The sequence below is a fragment of the Manis javanica genome, chromosome 15 (genome assembly GCF_040802235.1).
Source record: "Manis javanica isolate MJ-LG chromosome 15, MJ_LKY, whole genome shotgun sequence".
Taxonomy (NCBI): domain Eukaryota; kingdom Metazoa; phylum Chordata; class Mammalia; order Pholidota; family Manidae; genus Manis; species Manis javanica.
In genome coordinates this window covers 61,055,438-61,077,717 of record NC_133170.1, presented here as the reverse complement: position 1 = coordinate 61,077,717, position 22,280 = coordinate 61,055,438, and the positions used below count along the sequence as shown (strand labels likewise).

Sequence of the window (22,280 nt, the reverse complement as noted above, 5' to 3'; positions counted from 1 at the left end):
GCTCCCAGACACAAGGAGGTGGCAAATGTAAACAAAGATGCAGCTGCAGTCAAGGGTATGAAATGCCAGGTAGCAGGTCAGGACAGGTGGGGTGTGGACTGCAAAGCTGGGGAGCTAGGTCTGCACAGATGCAAGGAGCTCCTGCAGGAGGACGGAGGAACACTTTTTTCCAGTCTTACAGAGGTGTAACTAACAAACAAAATCATAATATATTGGAGCATTGTGGTTTGTATGTATATACTGTGAAAGGCTTCCCAATAACACATCGATCACCTTGCACATTTCCCTTTATCCTGTTTTATTTTACTTCTATTTTTGGTGAGAAAAATTTAAAGTTTTACCCCATTAGCAAACTTCACATGCAGCACAGTGTAATCAGTAGTCACATGCTGCACATGTGATCCCAGGCCTCACCCACTCACCTTAGAGTTGAAAGCTTGTGCGCTTTCACCACCCTCTCCCCCAGCCTGGCAGCCACCATTCCACTCAGTTCCTATGAGTTCGACTGGTTTTGGTTCCACACGTAAGTGATGCCACGAGGATGCTGAGAGCAGAGCAGGAGTGCTCAGAAGTGCAGGCTTGTAACTGATGTGTTTGAGACGGGGTGAGCTGTGGGTTGGGTGGCTGGCATCAGAAACGCAGGGAACGAGCCAGGGGAAGCTGGTGACTGGTCCCACAAGGGCCCAGCAGGCCACCCACAGCATTTGTCACAGTAAATGGTGAGAAGACACTGACAAGCTCCACTGAGGTTAGATCTGTTTTCAAAAAGGGAACCCCCGACACAAGCGAGCGTGTGGGAAGATGCTGGGTGGACCAGGGAACGGAAACTGGCCAGGACTTTCTGTCCCAGTGATGGCTCCCAAGGCCGGCCCGTAAGTATAGACCTGTAAGTAAAAACGCAGAGGGAACTGAGGGGGAGAGGCTATTTGGAGAGAGTTTTAAGGACTATCTGGAGAAATTTTTTAAGGAGTGTTTGGGATCAAATTGGGCTTCATGGGAAGACGATGGCAGATGGCTCCTGGCAAGGGCTGCCAGGCAGACGGCATGTACCACTATTCAGGAGCAATTTCTTCCAGTCTTTTCCTCATGTTATTTGTTTTTTGTGGTCACTTCACTGACTTGATTTCCAGAATGTTAAAGGCATTGCCTGTGGAGTGGCCTCATCTGGGATCCCCAAATTGCTAAAGTCCCGGGCCTGTGGGCTGAGATCAGAGGACCGGTCCCGCCCGGGCCTGGACAGTGAGGTGGCAGGGAACAGAGGCCGAAATGTGTGTGAGAGACACTGGGACAGAAACATGGCAGATGACTTGGGTCCTAGAACATCAGAACTCCGGAAACGGGCATCCAAGGGCCCCAGTGCCCTTAAGCTCTCATGACTCACTGGTGAAAGGCTCATGGGTGAACATGAAATAAAGTCGGAAAGAAGCCAAGGGGGGAAGGTGGCAGCATGGGTCTGACCCACTGAGCCCAGGGAAGACACAGAGTGAGTGTGCTTTCTGTGACAAGGAAGCTGGGGGCCTCTGCAGAGATGCAGGCATGGAACTTCACCACCGCCCCACCCCTATAAAAGTGGGAGCTGACTTTGAGCACCTTTTTGAGGAACAAAGAGAAGAACTTTGTTCAAATGCTTGAAGGAACAAAGGGAGGGGGCTGAGGACTGCACGTTGGGGAGCCAAGGAAGAGCACACAGCATCGATGGAGCCGAGAACTCTGTGGGTGTTGAGGATGTGGCCACATAGAGGCCAGAGAAGGGGGTGGCAGGGAAGGGCTGGGAGACGTGACCCACGTAGAACAGGCTGCCAGTTTAAACTGCCCAAGATCTCAGTTCTCTTAGGACTCATTTGTATGAGAAATCCATTTCTGTCTGTTTCAGCTAAACTGTTACATGGCTGATTAAAATGCATAGTCAGCCCAACTCCAAAGGAATACTCACAAATCAGCAAAAGACAAATGAACAAGCCTCCATGAGGTAATCACTCATTTGGCCAAACAGTGCGAAAAAGCAGTTTTAATTTGCTGAACTGAAAACTAAATAGAGCCCTCCTCCAAGAACTCAAGGCTTGGCCCATCAATCAAGCTGGGTGTGACTCGGGTTCCCAGAATAAATCATCCTTGCCCAAAAGTGCTTACAATCAGGAAAAAAAAGCAAATCATTTGTCTAGATTCTCTACTGCTTTCCAGGAAATCTACCCAATTAAGTGGACTTGGAAATTATGCAAAGTTCCTTCAGCATCTTTGCCAACAAAACTTCTACTTGCAGTAGAGAAGGAGATATGTGTACAGGAAGCTCAAAAGAACACAGGCTCAGTGGTCAGGAGAGCTGGGCTGGAGAATTGGCTTGTCCACTGACAGGCTGTCCCACCCTGGGCAAGGTTATCCTCATCAGGGCCTCCTCTGCTTTTGTGGTCAATAAAGGGTTGAGCTGTAAGGGCAATGAGTAAGTTCAGTTTATATTCAATGTCTATCTGTATCTGTATCTTCCCGTGTATCTATCTATCTATCTATGCGCCCATGGCGGGCACTGGTCACCTAGAGGACCTTCCTGAGAGGATCTGAGTGCATGTCTAACACACCGAGAGGGCCTGCCACAACGGACAGATTAGTGATGTCTGTTCTGCTCCTGGAGGTGTAAGCGTGAGGGAGCTTGCATTTGGAGCTTATTACATGATCTCTAAGTCCCCTTCCACTTCTAAAGTTTTATAATCTGTGAATATAGGTCCAACACGTTGTTAAATTGCTTTGGGTAATAAGTTCCAAAAGGAAGAAATCAGAAATGACAAATCCAAAATACAGCAATTACATCTTTGTAGCTATGTCAGTGAAGGGAACTGCATTTGAAGCATCACATCTACTTTACACGTATCCTGTCATGATCTCAGTTTCCCATCTGGAGAAGAAATTCTTACCCATGAGCCTGGGCCAGCTCTTTACAGGAAACCTGGGCCATGAAATATAGCATCATCTGTAACTCACCATATGGCACCAATTTCAATGGGGTGCATTCAAGGTGTGTATTAATAAGACACTCTGTGAGGGGTGGGGACCTTTAGGTTTTAGGTATAGCAATTTTGAGTTACCAATATGACAGTTGTTCTCATATCAGGTTCTAGAAGGGACCCTGAGATGGAAAATTCTCTGGAAAGGAGTTCCCTCCAGACAAGGGAAGAGGGACAGTGGACAGGGCAGGGGAGCAGGCCGAGCATCCCATGGGAGCTGTGGGGCAGGAATGGTGCTGTGGTCATTCCCACTTGGGGCACCAACCCATGTCCACTGGCCACCGGCAGGGGTCTCCCCTCTGGGAGGGGTGGGGAAGCACAAAGGAGGCTGACCCTGCTGGGTGGGGGGCAAGTGTCTGAAAAAGGGGCTGCTAACAGCTCACAGCTGCCCACGCCTTCAGCAGCAGGGGGATGGACAGGCCTGGCAGTGATGGGATCCTAGGGGTCTCCAAGAGCAGCTACTAAAATATCAATGCAAAGTGTGTAACGGACAAGAGCAGACACAGGCCTGACCCTCAGGAAAAATCTGGGCAGCAGATACGAATACAGGAGTCACCAGAATGAGATGGGATGTACATGAGATTGTCTAGGGAGAAAGGACAGAGGTTAGATAAGGGAGGCCAGGACTACATCTGGGTTCTTACTGCTGCAAGGTTGGTACAAGAAAGGAAGTGTGAACATGCAGCTCTCCCTGGTTTGGCGCCCTGCCAGCCTCCGCCAAGGCTACACGCACAGAGATGCCAGGGCCAGGGCGTGAGGACGGGAGGGAAGCTGTACAGGTTGGAAAGCAGAAAGGGAGCATGCTGGCAGGATGGGCAAGAGGGCAACGTCTGCCTGCTTCAGGGAGACACAGCAGCACAGGCAGGAAGGAGAGTGTGACCCAGGTGACCCCGGTGTGAGAGGAGATCCTGAGATGCGCCCTCGGAGCCGCCAGAGATACAGCATCCCAGGAGTTCCGTGACTGCTGGGTTTTATTTCATTTTTAATACATTTAACTATTTGTAAAGTTCTAAGAACAAACACATTCAAACATGCTATGTACTACATTTTCACATTTTAAAGGCACCAGTGTGGGTTAAGTAAATCGGCAGAGGGGTCACTCACCACTGTGCCCTCGGCAGTCACCACACAGAAGAGATGCCAGCAGGCGAGAGGCCGGCTGTGGGAGGCATTATCTGCGTAACGCAGCCATGTGTCCACATCCAGGAATTATGAAACACGCCATGGTATGTATTACACACACACACAAAACCAACTGGCATAAGGCTGCACTTGTCAGTTGTTACTTCAAATAGTTATGCCGGTCGGTACGGCTTCATTTCATTGTTTAACTGATGGGTTTATAGGCAAAATCATACACCTGACTGTATAAAGGAAACTTGTGGAGATAAAATACCACTTGTGTATCTTTACATACTGGGAAATGGCCTGAGGTGGTATTTTAAAGATATTCCTGCACTTTGATTGAAAGTCACTGAACCATGGAGGCCTTGAGCAGGTAGCTTTTGAGCGTTTACATTCTGTGTATCTATTTACTTGTTTTTGCCTAAAGAGCTTCTAAAGTAGGAGTGAGGCGTGTTTATCTTCTAGATGCCCCAGGACTTCTATTTTCTTGCTTCTAACTCTATCTGTAAGGGTTGATTCATTAAACAAAAACAGAAAAGAATTCAGGACAGAAACTGCATCTGCCCGCAGCTGCTGTGCTGGTCTGCTTCCCTGGGGTGCAATCACAAACAGCAGGTGTCTGGGTCCACACAGGGGGCCTGGGCAAACACGGTCCGAGGCATCTGTCCCTGCAGAAAGAGGGCCAGGCTCAAGGCCCGGCTGTGACCTTAGCAGTGAGGTAAGGTTAGATGTGTGTTAATTTTCTTCCAAACTCAGGCAGCTTAAGACCCCTGAAGGAAAACCCAGACCATGATGGAGGTGAGCCTGGACACTGCAGAACCTGCCTTCTGGCTGGGCCACTGTTGCCCAGATTAAGACCATGCTTCCCAGCACCCCTGCAGCTGTGAGCCATGTGACTCAGCTGACCCGTGAGACAAAAGTGGAAGGGACATGTGGGAATGGAATGTTTAGAGAAGCCCACTGGTCTAGGAGAGCACCCCCTGCCTTTCTGCTTTTCCTCCTCATCTGCGCTCATGACAGCTGAGCTCCAGCTGCCCTGATCTATGACTTGACCTTGGGAGGCTGTGTGGATTAGAAACATAAGAGCTTGGGTCCGCAGTGACCTCACGGAGCCTCCATACAAGTTCTGAACCCATGCCTGGATTTCTTTTACCTGAAACAGAAGTAAACTTCTACCCTGTTTATTCCCTGCTTATTTTTTATCCACTGTCACTTGGGGTTTTCTCGTGTACACAGACCAGCTGAGCGCTGAGAAAGGAGAGCAGGGCCAAGCCGAGTGAGTAAAGGGCAGGCTGGGTGACGAGGCAGCGAGCAGCAGCAGCTGGAGCAGGCTGCAATGGCAGATGGTGGGGGCGACAGCAGGGGCAGCCTGTAACTGGGGTGCCCATCCCGAAAGGCTGCTGAGAGCCCCTACAAAGTGGTGGGGATGGGGGAGGTATGGCACCCTGAAGTTTCCTTACTGGGCTGGGGAGCCCATCAAAGCACAGTACTGGGTGTGGGAGCATGTAAGCTGCTGGCATGGGCCGGGTATGAGCGTGGCCTCAAGGGACTGCTGCTGTTGGGCAGCCTTCCTTGCATGCCTCTGGTTCTGATGCCTCTGGTTACGGGCTTGCTAGGGGCTGCTCTATGATCTTGGGACCACGGGGGGCGTGTAGGTCTGTCTGTCAGGAGCCCTCATTTCAGGACTGTAGGGTTTGTAACTGGTCACAGCTACTTTGTCACCTCTGCGGCTCCTCCTAGAATCCCAGAGTGACCAGCATCCCTGCCCTTTCTCTCTCCCCAGCACTGGCCGTCAGAGGAAGCTCTGCTGCTATCATGGCAGCCTCCCTCACGGGCTGGTTTCCCACAAGTTCCTGGTGCCTGAATCCCAGTCCTGGTACTGCTCTCTCTGTGGCGCTGTGGTCCAGCAGAATTCCCAGAATTCTCCTGGCTTTGTGCTTCAAAAGAGCCAGCCCAGCCCCATTCCCTTGGCCTTTCCCTGCCCAGATGTATAGCTGTCCTGCTTGGCTGGCTCTTGAACTGAAGGCCTTCTTGGGACGCCCACTGGCTGCCTCTCCTTCCTAGCTCTCAGGACCACATCTCTTTCCTTGTACCCACACCATCCTGGAGAAAAGAAAATGTCTTTACTGAGCAAGCAGTGCATGAAGAGCGCAGGTTTTGGCACCAGAAATGAGAACCAGGTGAGAACCCTGACCTGATAAGGCACCTCAGTTCTTGGGCTCAGTTTCCCCATCTGTAGATTGAGGCCAGTGATGCCCCTCAGAGAGGCTGGGGACACCAGACGTCATGGCCACCTGTTGTTATAATTGTACCGCATGCATGTGACCATTCCGTGGAACCATTGAGAAACACAGCCTTTTTCTAGAGCTTGGCATCTCGTGAAGTAAGGGACTTCAGAGCCCAGGAAACAGCCCCATCTGCCCAGAAGACTGGTGTCCCCGTGGCACCATCTCACACTGAAGATGATCAGTGCTGCTGAGGAAGCCCCAAGCCACGGCTGGAAGGTCGAGGTGATTCCCCCATCCACTGTGACGGCCTGCTCAGGACATCTGGGCCCTCCACCTCTAGGCCACACACCTCTAGGCTCCCTGCTTGCCTGTCACAGCTCCTGGTCCTGCTGGAAGCCTTGCTCCAGCAGAGACCCCGTGTTGCCACATTGCTCCGCTCCCTGCCCCTCACTGCCTCGGCTTTCCTGGCAGTGAGTCCCAGGCAAGGGCAGGCAGGAGAAGCTTCAAACAAGGGGATGGAGAGTACTCGGGAATAAGACTGACTCAGCGGGGTCTCCTGCATAAGCACCACCCCATGTCTGCTCTGGTCCTGTCTCAGCACAAGGAAACGAGAAGAAATGAGAAGACAAGAGGCAAAACCAGCTGCAGAGAGCATACAATTGCACGCTGCTCATCCCCTTAGCAGGGCTGCTCAGGACGCTGATTGGCATGAGTGTATTTTCTGGCCTTGGGTCTGTCAGGTGGCCTGAGGCCATGTCCACGTGGAGAGCCTGATGCTGCAGGCTCTAACCTGCAGGGCCCTGCTGTGTTCACCCAGGTGGCTGGAGAGCCCCTCAGCCCAGCTCCTGTATCCGAGCCACCTCTGGATTCTGGGATCACAGTGACAGTGCCCTCCCGTGTGCCACCCTCTGTTTCCCCAGAGAGAAAGCTGGGGCGCAGATGGGGACTTAGCACCCAGCTGAGGCAGGGGACAGGGTCTGAGGTGGAAAACAGGAAAGCCCGACTGGGAAAGGACAGTGTTAGTTTAATGGCCTTTGCGGGCTTTGGTTGTATATTTTTATCTTCACAATATGTTAAAACGTGTGTCCTGAAGCCTAGATCTTAATTTATCCCTTGCTTTAAAATTTTTACTGAATAAATTCCTAGCTTGAAATTTCTATGTTTTGCTTGTATAAATGAATCCTACATAATTTATGGGTCCTTTGTTAAGTAGACATATATGGAGATGTCACCTTGTGCTAATAATGTCCTAAATGCAGGGAGACAAAAAAGACAGAGTCAAAGGCAAGTAACAGGGAACATGAAAACCCAGCCTCGGGCTCCTCTGTCAGTGAGCGGGGCGCGAGAGCCGGGGGCCTATGGCATCTCCGAGGACCCAAGTGACGCTGATCTTAGATGTCCATGTGGCCAGGCCATGGTACCCAGAAACATGTCTGGATTTCGCTGTCATCTGTTTTTAGATGAAATTAACATTTACATTAGTAAGTTTTGGGTAAGGCAGATTACCTTTTGAAATGTGGGTGCGCCTTATCTAGCCACTCGGATTTTTAAGAAAAAGACTGGCCTCCCTCTTTGGACTTGGGCTGCGACCTCCCAGATCTCCAGTGTGCAGCCCACCCGGCAGTTTGGATTGTCAGGCTCCACAATCATGAGCTGTTCCTTAACATCTCTCTTTCTTTACACGCTCACACTCACACACACACACACGCATGCTCACCCATTGGCTATTTCACTGAAGAACCTCAACTACTTCCACCAGAGAAGAGCTGGCAGTCCGGTCAGACATGCCACGCACACTGCCAGCTCATCCAGAAGGAGAAACTGGATTATCTTTCTCTTCATGGGGTCAGTGAGGGCTTGAGAGCAGGTCTGGCCGGAGGTTGCATGCACGGTGGGGCCAGACCTCTGAGCTGAGTTACCTTTCCTGTGTCTTTCCTCCCACAGCTTCCAATCGGCTCTACCAGCTTAAAAATGACTCCCTGTGTATGTTTTATGTTTAGTATATTTATATAAATATATCTGTGTGTATATTTGAACAAAAACATTAATATATATTATTCATGTATAATTAATATATATTTATATTAATATATATTTGTATAAATTTATCTGTGTATATATTTAAACAAATGCAAAGTCAGAGGACAGACTGCTCAGTAGCTCATAGAAGAACGGTGACCAGCCATTGTCTTGGTGCTCTTGTCTCGACATGAGTTGTCCCCTGACAATTGATCAGGTCCATTTTGGAGCTGCTTTCTCCATGGCGGGATACATTAGCCTGAAACAGGACCCTGATAAAAATAAGAGGCTGCCTGTGTTTCCAAGTGAGCCTAAACACTAAGCCAATATAAGTTACTCCCCCAAAACAAGGAAATCTTCCCCAAACATTTGCTGAGGCCAGCGCACACATGGGGAGATGGGAAACCGGCCTCGTGACAACAGGCAGCATGCTCCCGTCTTGAATGGGACCCAGAACCCATGCAAATGCCAGACAGTGAATGTTGCAAATAAAAAAATGTTCTGGAGCCACGATACTAGTGTTTATATTTATGACGTAGTGTGATTAATACTTAACATGAAAACTTCCAGGAATCGTGTGGCTCAGTCACATTCCTGGAGTGAGTAGGAGGGCGCCATCCCACAGATGCCTCAGATTTAATGCTCTTTAAGTGTGAGGTCAGTTCCTGCAAAGCCGCTCTTACCCAGGCTTCGGGCTCCCTGAAAGGCCCCTCCTCCCACCCAACTGCTGAGCCAGATACAGGGCCCTGCTGTGGTCTCTCCTCACTATCTACCACGGTCAGTCCCGGCGGCTCATTGTAAAACACCTGGTGCCACCCACGTGTCTCCCTCCTGGTCCCACCCAGCCTCATCCCCACTGGGCCTGGGCTCCAGCCTCCAGCCTCTGTCTAGCCTAGAGACGCTTCTGCCTCTGCCCTAGTCTAAACTATGGCCAAAGACCTTTGAAAAGTCAGACTCTGCCTGGGTCAACCCCTGCCTGACATGCTTTTGCAGACGCCAGTTTTCCTCAAGCTGTGGCACTGTGGCAGGAGCCCAGGCACGGCCCACTCTCACCGGTGGTCCCACAGTCAGGAGGTACACAGCCTCCAGACTCAACCCCTGCCCACCGTGCTCCTGCCACACCACCTGCCCTATTTCTTGCTGGTCTTGAAAATGTCATGCTGGGGCCTCTCTGAGGCTTTCTCCTGGGGTCCCTCTCGGTGAGAGCCTCTCTCACCAATGCGCAGTCAGCCTGAGCCCACCCAGCCTCCTCCCTGCCCCCATGGAAAGGCCTTCCTCATCCCCCAGAGCAGATCAGTCACCCATGATTCTCTCTCCTGGCACTTTAGTTTTTTTCCTTTGTAGACTTTTTGCAATTTCTAATTTATATACATGTGTGTGCATTATGTTTACATTTTAGTGTATTTTGTTTAATGCCTGTTTTTGCCTCTAAAGACTCAGTTGCAAAGGAGATTTGCAAAGTATCACATGATATTATACATATACTGTGTTGCAGAATGTACACAAGATATTCGGAAGATGGACAGGATGCGGGTCCAGTGCAGGCAGCGGGTCATCGGTGAGGAGCAACCCTACTGTTCCCATTACTGAATGTTTCATTCTGGTGCCCAGGAAGTCAAACCACGTTGGTCCAAGTCACCTGCATGAAGTCTCTTCTCCAGTTTTAATTCTCTCCTCTGTATCATTGGAAAGCCATGATCATTCTGGCTTATAAATTAGTGCATCCACTTTCCCTCAGAGCAATCAACAAAGAGAGAGTATAACAGCCAATACAGCTGGAGAAGGAACTTAATTAATTAGAAATAACATGTGATGGTAAAACCTGGCCTGAGACAGAAGTGTTATTTCATGCATTTAGCCAATATTGACTTCATCCTGACCTCCCAGTCCTTGTCCGGTACTATGGATCACAGAGGTGGATTAGTGAGACAGGAGCCTGCAACATCCAGGTGTGGATGAACACAGAACATACGGAACATGTAGGGATTAGGAAGCAGCAGGATGCGGGCCACTGAGTGGGCTCTACTTGGGGGCGGATGCAGTGACCCCAGCTCAGGGGCGTGCAAACCCTTCCTGACCATCAGAGTTCTTTCTGACAAGGCTTCTGCTCTGTGGCTCTAAGTTCCACCAAATTTCTTGGTCCTTTGACTAGTGTAAGTCCTACAGATAAAAGTAAAAAACACAGTACTTTCGGAGTTGCTTGCAAGAGAAGATGTCAGGTGGTACAGGAGTAAGTTCAGAAACTCAGTCAATGTGCCTGCACTGAACACCATGGCTTGAACGTGCTCATGGACACCAAGGCCTCTCAAGAGGCAAGAACCTGGGGGTTGCTGTGAGCCTGCAGACACTGTCTGGAAGTGTCTGCATAGTAAAAAAAATGTCAAAAAGGAAGGATGGCAGGTGGGAGTGCAGGAAGTTCAAATACACTTCAGTCAGACTTGGGCTTGATCAACTGTGTAGCATTTGCCTGGCCCTGAGCAAATCATTCATGAGCAAACCTCTCAAAGCCTGAGTTTTGGGGTCAGAAAACAGTATGAATTACACCATGTGGCCAGAGGTCAGGGTGTGCACTTTTCAGAAACAGAAGCAAGAATATAATAATGCCAGCACTAAGTGAACATGGGTCTGACCTGGTTAGTGAGGCATCTTTGAAAGGGTCTAAGATCAGACTAATGTAACTTAAGCCTTAATTTCTCTTTAAAGAACTCAGTACAGGAGGGAAAAACTGAGTGTGGTGGCTGGCTTTTCTCTTTGGGTCAATTTACCTCTAGTTGAAATTTTAATTACCAGTTCATGCCTGGAAGGATGGGGCTCCTCTATTAATAAAACATGTAGCTTTGTTCTTAGCTTGAAATAAATAAATAAAATTAATCATCAGGCCAAAAAAAGGGAAAAGGTTTAATTGCTGAGAATGAGACAAGGTGCTGCAGGGTGGGGCATCAAGGAGGGGACAGGGTGTGAATGACTGAGGTCTTGGGGAGGGGAGAGTGACTTGGGAAATGTCCTGGGGGCTCAGCCACTAACTCGCGGCCATAAATTCAGAGGTTGAAGCTGTGGGCATGATGGTCAACCCCTCCTTCCACACTCAGCTGCTCACGAGCAAGAGGTGGTACAGAAGGCCGGGTGCTACGCAGCGTGGGGCCCACCTGGTGAGCGTGGCTGCAGAGGCCGAGTCAAGGGGCTGAAGGGGAGTGTGAAGGAGCACTCTGATGGAGTTGTGGCTAAGCCTGATGCAGCAGAGGTGGGAGCCTTGACAGTGAAACATGTAAGTCAATGGATCGCAGGGATACAGAATTACTGGGGAGAAGGCAGGAAGCAGGGGCTGGGATGGGCATTGCGGGGATGACAGGACTAGAGATGGGCCATGCTGGGAAGTGAACCGAGGCAAAGGACCAAGACCTGGAGGCGATGGGTGCCCACAGGGATGCAGAGGCCGCCAAAGAGGAATGGGAGGGCCACAGCAACAGTGGGCAAGACTAAGAAAGAGCTCCAGGTAACAAAATGTGAGTGAGGGGACAGGCTGCAAGGCTGACAGACCATGGGACAGGGCAGTGTGTGTTGTAGCACCACGCAGCAGATGCTACAAAGGACCTGAGGTTCCTGTCTGCAGGGCCCAGAGTTCTTCAAAGGACTTGAGGTTCTGGCCTGGGAGGCCCAGAGTTACAGCGGGGGAGGGAAGAGACAGCCTCCATCTGAAAAAGCCTCGGGGTGGTGCTGTTTCTTGGGAGGAGGCAAACTTCAGGTCAAGGCTGCAGCAGTGACTTTGAGAGAGGAGGCTGAGAACAGGGGCTTCTGCTGATACGTGAAGAACTCCAGGGGGCAGAGCAGAGGGTCCAGGGGTAGGGGGCTTTTAGAGGTAGGTCAGAGAAGGAGCTGAACTGCCTTCTGGGGACAGAGGAGGCCTGGCCTTGTGGGCGTAGTGGGACCACAGAGGGGTCAGGCTCAGTGTGGTAGGGGGATCCTGGAGGCCTCTGAGGGGTGGTGGGTAAGGGGTCTCATCACAGCCTCTCCCTCAAGATGGTCTCTTGGTTCAGTTAAACAGCATGGCCTGGTTTCCATGGGGCTTGGGAATTTCATTCAATCTCTCAGTCATGTGGAGCCCTTGCATTAAATGACAACTTATTTTGGAAGGTTAATTAATTTGACACATACCAAGTGTGTGTGTGCTGTGCACTTTTCTAGGCACATGACCATGTCATTATATCATATAAGGCAAAGAATTGTGACAGGTGCTGCAGGAAAAAGAAATAGCAGACCAGGGTGAGGGTGATCTGGATTGCTGGTGATGGGGCCCCCAATATCAGACAGGGAGATCTGAAGGGGGTGTCTGAGCAAAGGTTTGAAGACAGTGCAGGGAAGAGCATCGCAGGCAAAGGGAACAGCCGGCACAAAAGCCCTGGGGTAGGGAGCCTGTCTGTTGTGCTGGAAGAACAGTAAGAGGACAGAGTGGCTGGGGAAAGGTAAGCAAGGGGGAATAGGAAGGTACCCACAATAGCCAGTAGTACATGGGGTCAAATAAATGGGAACTATTCATAAAGAAAGAATCCAGGTCTGCCTGCACTAGGAGCCAGGGGAATTCAGTCCCCATTTACCACGAGAATGGATCAGGCTGCTTCACCTCTCTGAGTCCTGAGTTTCTTCTCTGAAAATGGGAGGTTGGAACAGAGATGTCTCTAGCTTCCATCTGGCTCTAAACCCAGGTCTCAAGAGAACAGGGACAGTATGCTTTAAGAAAACTGGCTGCTGTGGTTGGTCTCTGGCAGCTGCTAAAGCTTGGTGTCCGAAGCTCAGATGGCCCAGTCTCGTGGTTTGCCATGTGGCTGCAAGAGCTGTGTTCCATAAGCCTGACTGTCATTACCATGGTCTAGAGTCCACCAGAGGGCAGCCCTGCACTGGAAACGGGGATGCTCTCCACTCAGCTGCAGCCTGTAGGCCATCTGTTGTGTGGTGATGCCTAGAACAACAGAGTAAATAAAAAGACACTCTGAAAGTTCTCAGTAAGGCTTTAGTTTTTTTACATTTCTTTAGTCATGGGGTGTGGCCAAACTTCATAATGATGGTTAGTACTAGCTTTTTAACTCTTTCTGGGTACTATACATACATAATTTCACTTACACCTCAAAATAATTCTGAGTGAGGAACTATCTCCATTTTACAGATAACAAAACAAAGGCCCAAAGAGCAGAGCCTGAGGCAGAGATTCTTGTGCACCTGGTTTATTTTGAGAACACTCTCAGAAGGAGGGAAGGCAGTGTGACAGGGGAAGGGAAGGAGGCAAGCAGGGGTGCACCTGCAGCTGGAGCGTGACCCCCACAGAGCTCTAGGGAGTGGGCTGTGCTGCAGAGCTGGTCTCACTGGGCAAAGAGGGAGACTTCTGTGCTCTTGCATCAGTGTCTTGGGAAGCTACTCCACTCCCACCATGGGGGCTGCAATCTCTAGAGAGGAAAACCCTCCCGAGATGAGAGCAGCTGTGAGTGCCCAGCACTCAGGGACGTGGGGTGCTGTGGGTGCAGACTGGTAGCTGGGATCCACAAGGGGCTCTGCAGTACCCACGACCCTGAATCCCGTCCAGGCAGACTGCTGGCTGGCACCAGAGCAAGGGTCCGACTCTCTCACCTCAGGTTCTCAGGGAAGCCAAGAGAGGGGCCAGTCTGTAGTGACCACCAATGTTCTTTAAACATATAAATACAATAAAATCAATATTCCAGGAAAAGAAGTAACAAGGGAAAAAGACAAAAGGATCAGGAACCAGAAATGTAACCAGAATGAGGCTGGCTCCTCTGGGACATCGCTCTGACTCTGGCTAGATTCAGGCAGCCACAACAATTGAATGCATCCCAGAAACACAAGTCAGATCCCACCAAACATCAGAGTAGGGTCGATTTTACTGAGAGTTTTGTGTGCAGAAATGGAGGTGAGTTCGTGGTGCACACAATGCTAAGAAACTTCCTTTTAAAGACTTCCCATCAAACATCTCTGCTCTGGACTGAAAATTCTTTTCTCTGGCCCTGGCCTGCTCCAGAACCACCCACTATCTCATCTCCTTTGGGGACAATGGAGGTGCAGGGGCCAGGGTGGTGGTTAATGCATCTGCTGCACAAATACATGACCAGAAAGGACACTTTAATGCTTTCACTGGCATCAAAGGTTTCTCCAAGCTTCCTGGCAACCACTGCAAAAGAAAAAAAAGAGAAAGAAAATAGGGCAAATGACATAATTATAGTTTCATAAAGAAGGAAGCTCACCAGTTCCTCACAGGAGGTCAGCATTCTCTGGCCCGATTCTAAATTAAATCTCTCATGTAATGTTTACCTAGCGGAATCAAGTGACATGAAGGCCCTTGCTGTAAAAAATTTTGTGGAGAATGCGACCCCGTGAATGTTCATCTTACAGCTCTATTTCTTTATTTCCCAGCCCTTATCACAACCTGTAACAGACTTTACACATCTACCCGTTTGTTTTCCTGTTAACTGTCTCCGCCACTAGGGCTCCCTGAAGGCGGGGCCTTGCTGGGATGGCTCCTGCACTCCCGGATGCGCACCCGGCCCAGCACCCGGCTGTCAGCTATGTGTTGAGTAAACAAACAGTCCAGCATAGAAAGAGTAAGTTAAGTGCTGAGGCCAGAGACGTTTCAGGGACTAGAATCAGCAGCATCAAAATGGTTAAGGGTAACTATCAAACCCAGGTAATTTGTAATGGAGAGAACTCTAATCAGTAACTCACACCACTCCAACTTCAGGGTTAAAAATTGTTATACAGCAAAGAGGTATAAATATATGCACACACCGGATATCCAAAGGAGACAGTTTTGACCAAGGAAACTAGTATTGCCTTTGTTTTGCTTCCTTCCTTTGACTGCAGTGCTATTTCCATCTTCCTGACGGAGTTTAATTTGGTGCCCCACATACTGTAAGTTGCTGGCAGGGTTAAAGAGACCAGGTCACATAAAGGTGAGATGGATTCCAGGCCCACCTTTTCAAATACCAGAACCTGTATTTCAGGCCTATGTTAGCAGTGGTATTTGATTATGGATTAAACTTTGTCAACAGTAAAATTTCAAAAAGATTTTTGAAGAAGTCAGTTACTATGACTGCTTTAGATTTTGAATATTACTGATCCTTAGCTAAACACATAATACCCAGTCATCATCACAGTAAATGCTTTTCTATGTTATTCTAGACAACTCAAACTTATGGAAAACAGAGTTGACATATTCTTATCTACGAATTTGACATTACTGGATAAACAATGCTACAGTGGTTTTTGCTGATGTACCATGGTAAATTTTTACCTCAGGCACCAAAAAGTTTTTTAAGATTCCATTTTCAGGGAAACAAGGCCTCATAATTAGGATCACGATTCAGGTAACAATAACAAAAAAACAGAATACAGAGCCGATACTAAAAAGACATGCACACCCCTCCTTTAAAATACCGTTTAAGATAAATAATATTTAGTGGTGGGTTTTCCCTAGATATTTTGTGATGTTAAGGTTACTAAATGTGTTGTGAAAATATTTTATGTCATCCCCAATAGACTTAGAGGTTGTGGCTTCTGAAACACAATGATCAGCAATTATTGTTGCATAACACAACGAAGGCCTTCGAGTATTTGTAAGTAATGTTTAACTGCAGTTGCGAGTGTTTCCTTTGGTCATTTCCTTTGGTAATAAAACTGGCAATTCCATTCACAAAAATGTCAAGCAATTCTAGGGGATCAAACCTACATAGAGGGGTCCAGTTTTCGTTTATCTTTGTGTCCTCCAGCTCAGCCGGTTCACCTTGATCCCACCTACACATATTTCCTGAGCTCCTCCTATGGGCCAGAATGTTCTATGTCCCCCCAGGTTCTCACCCCTGGCCCACAGCCAGCGCATAGTAGGTCCTCCATAAACATTTGCTGACATGTCTTAACCCCCAATGTTAAATGAGTCCTTAGGTGTGTATGTCTTATAAGTAATGTACATTCCTGCAATTGGAAGAAATGTGTCAGATAAAACAGTCTCTTCAGGAACTTGGCTATGTTCTAGATCTAGCAGACAGGCTGATAATGAAAATGACTGAGAACATCTCAGAGAAAGGATCACAGTGTCTTGAACACAGAGCCTCTCTACACCACAACCCCCAACAACATGAATCATGAATAATGGAGAAGGGAGCATATTTTTGACAAAGGACAAGATTTCAATAACCTCCCTTGATTTGCTGTATAATAGGAGCTGAACACTAAAAAAACTCAGAAAGGTGAAGAATGCAAGGAGGAAAAAATTAATAGATACCAAATAATAAAGAGAAGTCTTTATTGAAAAAATTAGAGAAAGAGTCCAGACAGCAGAGATCTAAGAGGCAAACCTAAATGTGGAAGGAAAGGCAGCTTCAACAGGGTAGGATGAGCCCAGAGAGGGAGCCCGCTGCACCTAGCAATCTTTTTGTGTAAAATTAAAAAACCTTTTTTGACCTCAAAGACTCTTCCATTCTCTATCTTTTACTCTGGGCTAATTTTAAATGGAGACAGTAATTCTGATCATGTTTGGTGAAGGAAAAAAGATTTCTCTGAAGCCAGAAAAGTCACTTGTATGTCAAGTTTTAACTTAGGGCAAAATTCAAGGACACTTACAGATCTTTGGGAAAAATGTAAGACAACAAAACTGGGTGCCTCAACACATGCTAAGGAAATGTGAAATAGCGTCCAAAATAAACATGGCTGTGTAAATAGAAAAGACAACTGAAAATCCAGCCAGGACAAGGCTAACCAGAGGAATAATGGGTATCACGCTGAACAATGAGCACTGGGCAATGAGACATCCATGACCTGAGGTCAAAGTGGGAGCCTTGGCAATCTGCTTCAAAGATTTGGCTCTTTTTCTGAGTGGTACGGAGGCCATTGGAGAGTTCCGGACAAGGAAGATGTCACACTGTATGTTCTCTTGGCATCCTCAAAGGATGCTATTGGTGCCACACTCAACTGGAGGCCTCACTCTCTCAGTTGCTGCCCTCCTTCTCTGGAAAACTGCCCGTGCATAACAGAAGCCCCCTGCCCATGGGCCACACCTATCCACCCCAGGTTGGACCCTGGTTAGTGTCTAACTAGCACAGGAGGAGAGACTACAGAAGCCAGCCCTTTGCTTTAAGGTGGGCACCTCTCCTCCTCATCTGCTCCTGTGGGACCAGGCTGCAGCTCAATCCCCCTGAGACCTCACCCTTGCCTGCCCCAGCCTGATTTGGACACTCCCCTGCTCCTAAGAGCTCTTCTCCCAGTAAACCAGGGCATCCAAATCCCTGTCTCAGGCTCTGCTTCTGGAAAACCTGTCCTAAGCAGCATTCTGACCCTTTTCCTTCATAACCTGTGCTATAGTTAACAATTTCACACTTCCTTCTGTGCTTCTGTAACTAATTTCCACTCCCACTGGAGTGTGAACTCCTGTGCCCACCTTTGTTTCCTCAGCACCAACCACAACATCCCCATTCACTGACTGCCTTCAACAGATCTTGTAAAAATCTCTGCACCACTGGCGTTAATTTTCATTACAAAAGTATCGTGTTGATGCTAATTAAAGGTGACAAAGTGTTTCTGTAGTGGCTGTGTTCATTTGAAACTATAACCAATTGGCAATTTACTTGCCATTAAAAAAATTATCTATTAAATGCCATGAAAACAAATGCTGCCTGCATTCTCCAGCAGACTATGTGACAAAAGTCATTCATCGGACGATAATTGGCAAGGTAGCTGCTGCTTAGGTTTAATTACTCAACACTGCAAATCCCAAGAGGGACAGATTTATTAAAAATCTGGGTTGAGTGCTCCACAAAGCTCTAGTACGTGAGAAATGTCAGGCCCAAGCTTTCCGTAGCTATTGAATTTGTTTTCATGCAGCGGTTGCCACCAAGGGACAGCAAACTCACAGGCCCTTTCTATAGAGGGCCTCCTCCTCCCCTGTAATTTCCCCTATTTAACACTATTTTTCAAAAGTAGGGTAATAAGTACTCCTGCATCAAGCATTGTGTTGACAGTGGGAAAATACAATTTAGAATATAAAGGAGGCTGGGGTCTAGGTGACCAACATGAGGATCCTGGTACCATTAAAAAAAAAAAATCAATGCAGAGTTCAATAAAACACAGAGATAAGTATAAAGCACTTTTCTTCCAAATAAACATCTTTGACGTTATGGAGCTACCCACTTAAAGATTAGAATTAAACTCAAATTCCATGATCTGATCAACGCTGGAGCTGGAATTGAGTTTGGTGACTGCTAAGACATCTTGCCCCCAGTCAGCATGTGGCTTGTTCCAAATTTCTGGGAAACTGTTTACATCAGCACAAACATATGGCATTGAGGAATCATAATCCCAAGCAGAACAGAGTCCCCGGTTATTTTTACAGTGTAAGAGAGACAAGATGCTTCCATCAGGGAGGGGCCCCAAGGTCACCTGAGGGCAGGCAGATAGAACAGACTTCAGAGGACTTCAGCCAAACCCCACCAGTGCCCACAGTACTCACCACCTAGTTTTCACCTAATGTTGCCATGCCAGTCCAGTACCCACCCCGAGGCGAAGGGCCGTGCTTCCGGAAGCAGAAGACAGCAGCCTGATGCCATGTGGCCATGCCCACATCACCTCCCTACTACATCTCATCACGTGGGCATTTTATCATCTCACATCATCACAAGAAGGGTGAATGCAGCACAGTAAGATATTTAGAGAGAGGCCCATTTACATAACTTTATTACAGTCTATTGTTATGATTGTTTTATTTTATTATTAGTTGTTATTGTGAGTCCCTTGACTGTGCCTTATTAATAAATTAGACTATCACAGGTATGTATGTATAGGAAAAATCATAGTATATAAAGGGCTCAGTACTATCCATGATCCAGGCACCCTAGTGGAATGTATCCCCCAAAGATGGAAGATGGATGACTGTGAAAACTCCAGTGCCACACAGATATATTGGTCTGATACATACCAATGCACAAAATACAGCTTCTCTAAATTTTTCATTATATTTGAGGTCTCTGATGGACATTGCTAATTCCATGGATGCCATGCTGGTCTCAGCTCAAGAGCCAGTTAGCAGCAGTCCTCATCAAGGGCAGCATGGGACCAAGCCTGCCAGACGGTGGCTGACAGCTCTGCCACACAGTGAACTCATCTCTCAGGGGTCCTGAGGAGGTAAGGGGTGGGGGGTGGAGAGGCTTTTTGTTAACAAACAGAGGGTACTTTTATGGGTCCGTATGGACATTACCTGGACACTGAGGAATGAATGAATGAATTCCCAGGAAAAGCTGGGCCCGGATTGGAAGATGATGACCAGCACTGACCATCTGGGGAGAAGGAGGGAGAGAATGTTATACAAGGAGCCTGGGAGTTTCCATCTGAAGAAGCCACAGAGGAAGTGGTCAGAAGCTGGGAAGGACAGAAGATAAAGGTTGACTTGGGAATTAAGTAGCCTCAAGGTCAGTGGATGTTACTCTTTCTGTTCTAATGTGTTCTATGCAGATCCATTTTACAAGGCTGGCTTCATCCCAGCCACGCTCAACCACAACATGTGGAACATTTTAATGGGGGCTGGGCAGCCCTCTGGTGGAAGGCGGTCAGCGGGAGGGAGAGAGCCCCACCTTGGGTCCGTGTGCACTGAATGGACATCAGTACGGGAGGGAATGCACCATTACGGCAGGGGCATCGGCCCCAAGGGTGGTACAGCCCCCACCAGTGGAGCCCTGTGCTCTGACTTTCTGCCAGTTTCTGGAAGCCTGGTCTCTCGGCAGTCTTCCCCTTCGGGGTCAGTGAGCTGAGCAGGCCACCGCCTGGCCTGAAGGACTTGCCTCCCTCACACCCTCCCTGTCCGTGGCCTGACTGCCCCCTCAATGCACACCTCCTCCACATTTCCATAGTCTTTCTTCAGACAAGTACAAAAGGGAAATCAAAAAATCATGCAGAGATAATCATTTTCAATTTCTGGCAATATTCCCTCCAGATATTTTAAAAATTGATTCAAACACACATATACATTCTCTAATAATTATAAAATCAGGGTCTTGCTATACATGCACTTCATTCTCTTACTTTCAAAATACAAAGTCCAGTAACAGTCATACTCCTTATGTCAGCTGAAACAAAAGATGAAGTCAAAGGTTTTGGAGCATGAATTTTTTCCCAGCCCAAAGTGTTAGGCTGGAGAAAGGAAAAACAAGGACATGCAAACAGAACAGAGAGATGCCATAGCATAGGGGGAGAACAGACCAGACCCCAAAGTCCATGCCGTATATGGAAAGGGGACAGCTCTTCCTGAATTCCATCCTGATGTGCCAACTAAGACCCGGATGTCAGCCTCCTCCCTCTTGGAAGGAAAAAACATTTCCAGTTGTCTATTCTGTCACCTTTAGCCAATCATACCTCTCCACACCCCCTAGGATAGCTTGCCCACTCCTCCCCCTCCTAATCCCTGATAAGCCCCCCACCTCCCCAACCGGGTGTGACTTCCCTGGCCTGTGACAAGAAGGCCACAGAATCTCACCCGGGGGTATTTAAATAAATTACCTGGCCCTTTGTTGCCTCTCTTTGCCTGCTTATTTCGGCTAAAATTTATCTTACACAAAGGAGATGCTCACCAGTGGAGCCTTGTTCCTCTGTGGCTATGGAAGGGGGGGGAGGGGTCTGTTCTCTCATTTCAGACAGAAACACTGAGGGGAGGGAGGGAAGGACCAGCAGGTGAGCAGCATGCCCTCCTACCACCCTTAGCAAGCTTCTTGGGTACCCTCATCTCCTGGCTTGAGCTTGTCCTGGGTCAGAAAATGATGAGCAAGAATGTTTCAAAACAAAAATGTCAAAACGACAGAATTCCAATTGGGGTATCATACTTTTCAGGGTACATTTATTCCCTCATTCTTTCCAGCATGCTCAGGATTCAGAAAAGGCAATATTTACAGTTCTTGGAAGTAACTCAGAACCTTACAGTTCAAGTTAAGCTCCACGTTAACATCGTTTTGGGTCAGTGATGCCGTAAAACGACGCTCCTGTGCTGACCTGGTGCTGTTACCACGTGAACTGTTACACACTGGCGAAGACAGTGGTGCTAGAAATAAGCTTTCAGTACATTCGAGATAAGAACCAACTGGTCAAACATTACTGTCTCAGAGAGAAACTAGTGCCGTTAATAAATAACTAGGCTGCAGGAGGAAATTCCAGGCTGAATGTCCATATTTACTCCAAGTTGTCTTCATGAGTCATTAAGTCTTACTCGCCTGAATATAAGATTTTATAAGAAGTAACAATTGAAGTTTGCAGCCAACAGTCCCCAAAATGGGGGTGCCTATCCTGTGATCAAAGCTTAGGAATGGTGATGACCCATCACCGACAGGTGCATTATTCTGGAGTTTTATTGCTCCATAAAGTCCTAAAGCCAATCCTGCCTTACCACAGACATTTGTTAGAATTCCTTAACCAGCTTCCTGGTCAACAGATGGCTCACGAATTATTCACAGTGTAATATGATAAATTGGCAAGACCTCTGACCAGGTCTTACCAATGGCCAGGAATGTCATCCACACAGACAGAGCTTGCCATAAGGAAGAATTTCTTTCAAAATCAGTGCTTTGATGGTGTCCCCAGGACTTTGAAGGCTCAAATTTCATTCTTGCAAAGACAACAGATTCCCCTGGTTTCTGAGTTTGGCTTCCTATTTGCCTAACACGCAAAGCTCTGCTACCTCTATGTACACTACCATCTATACTGTTGTACCTATAAAACTTCGTTGTAACCCTGAATTCCGTAGAGCAGAACAATGACAGATGTGTACTATACCACGGCCGTTACCTGACAAACAGTTTTTACCGAGTCACATCAAATATAAGAACAATGAAGTCAGGCAATGTGCATTATTTAGTCTCCATTTCTGCTCATCCTAAACCTTTTT

The 22,280-nt window shown here is 47.9% G+C and overlaps 1 protein-coding gene across 9 annotated transcripts in view; it reads right to left on the bottom strand.

Annotated features, from left to right (window-relative positions):
* The window catches only part of MYRIP (myosin VIIA and Rab interacting protein), a 229,277-nt gene that overhangs the window by 112,156 nt on the left and 94,841 nt on the right, over positions 1-22,280 (bottom strand). Inside the window, exon 2 of one of the 9 annotated variants that reach the window (XM_073224003.1) lies at positions 19,611-19,689. The exons of the other annotated variants lie outside the window; for them this stretch is intronic. The gene's annotated coding sequence lies outside the window, so the exon portion shown is untranslated. The remainder of the gene's footprint in view (positions 1-19,610; positions 19,690-22,280) is intronic. 9 annotated transcript variants of the gene reach the window in all.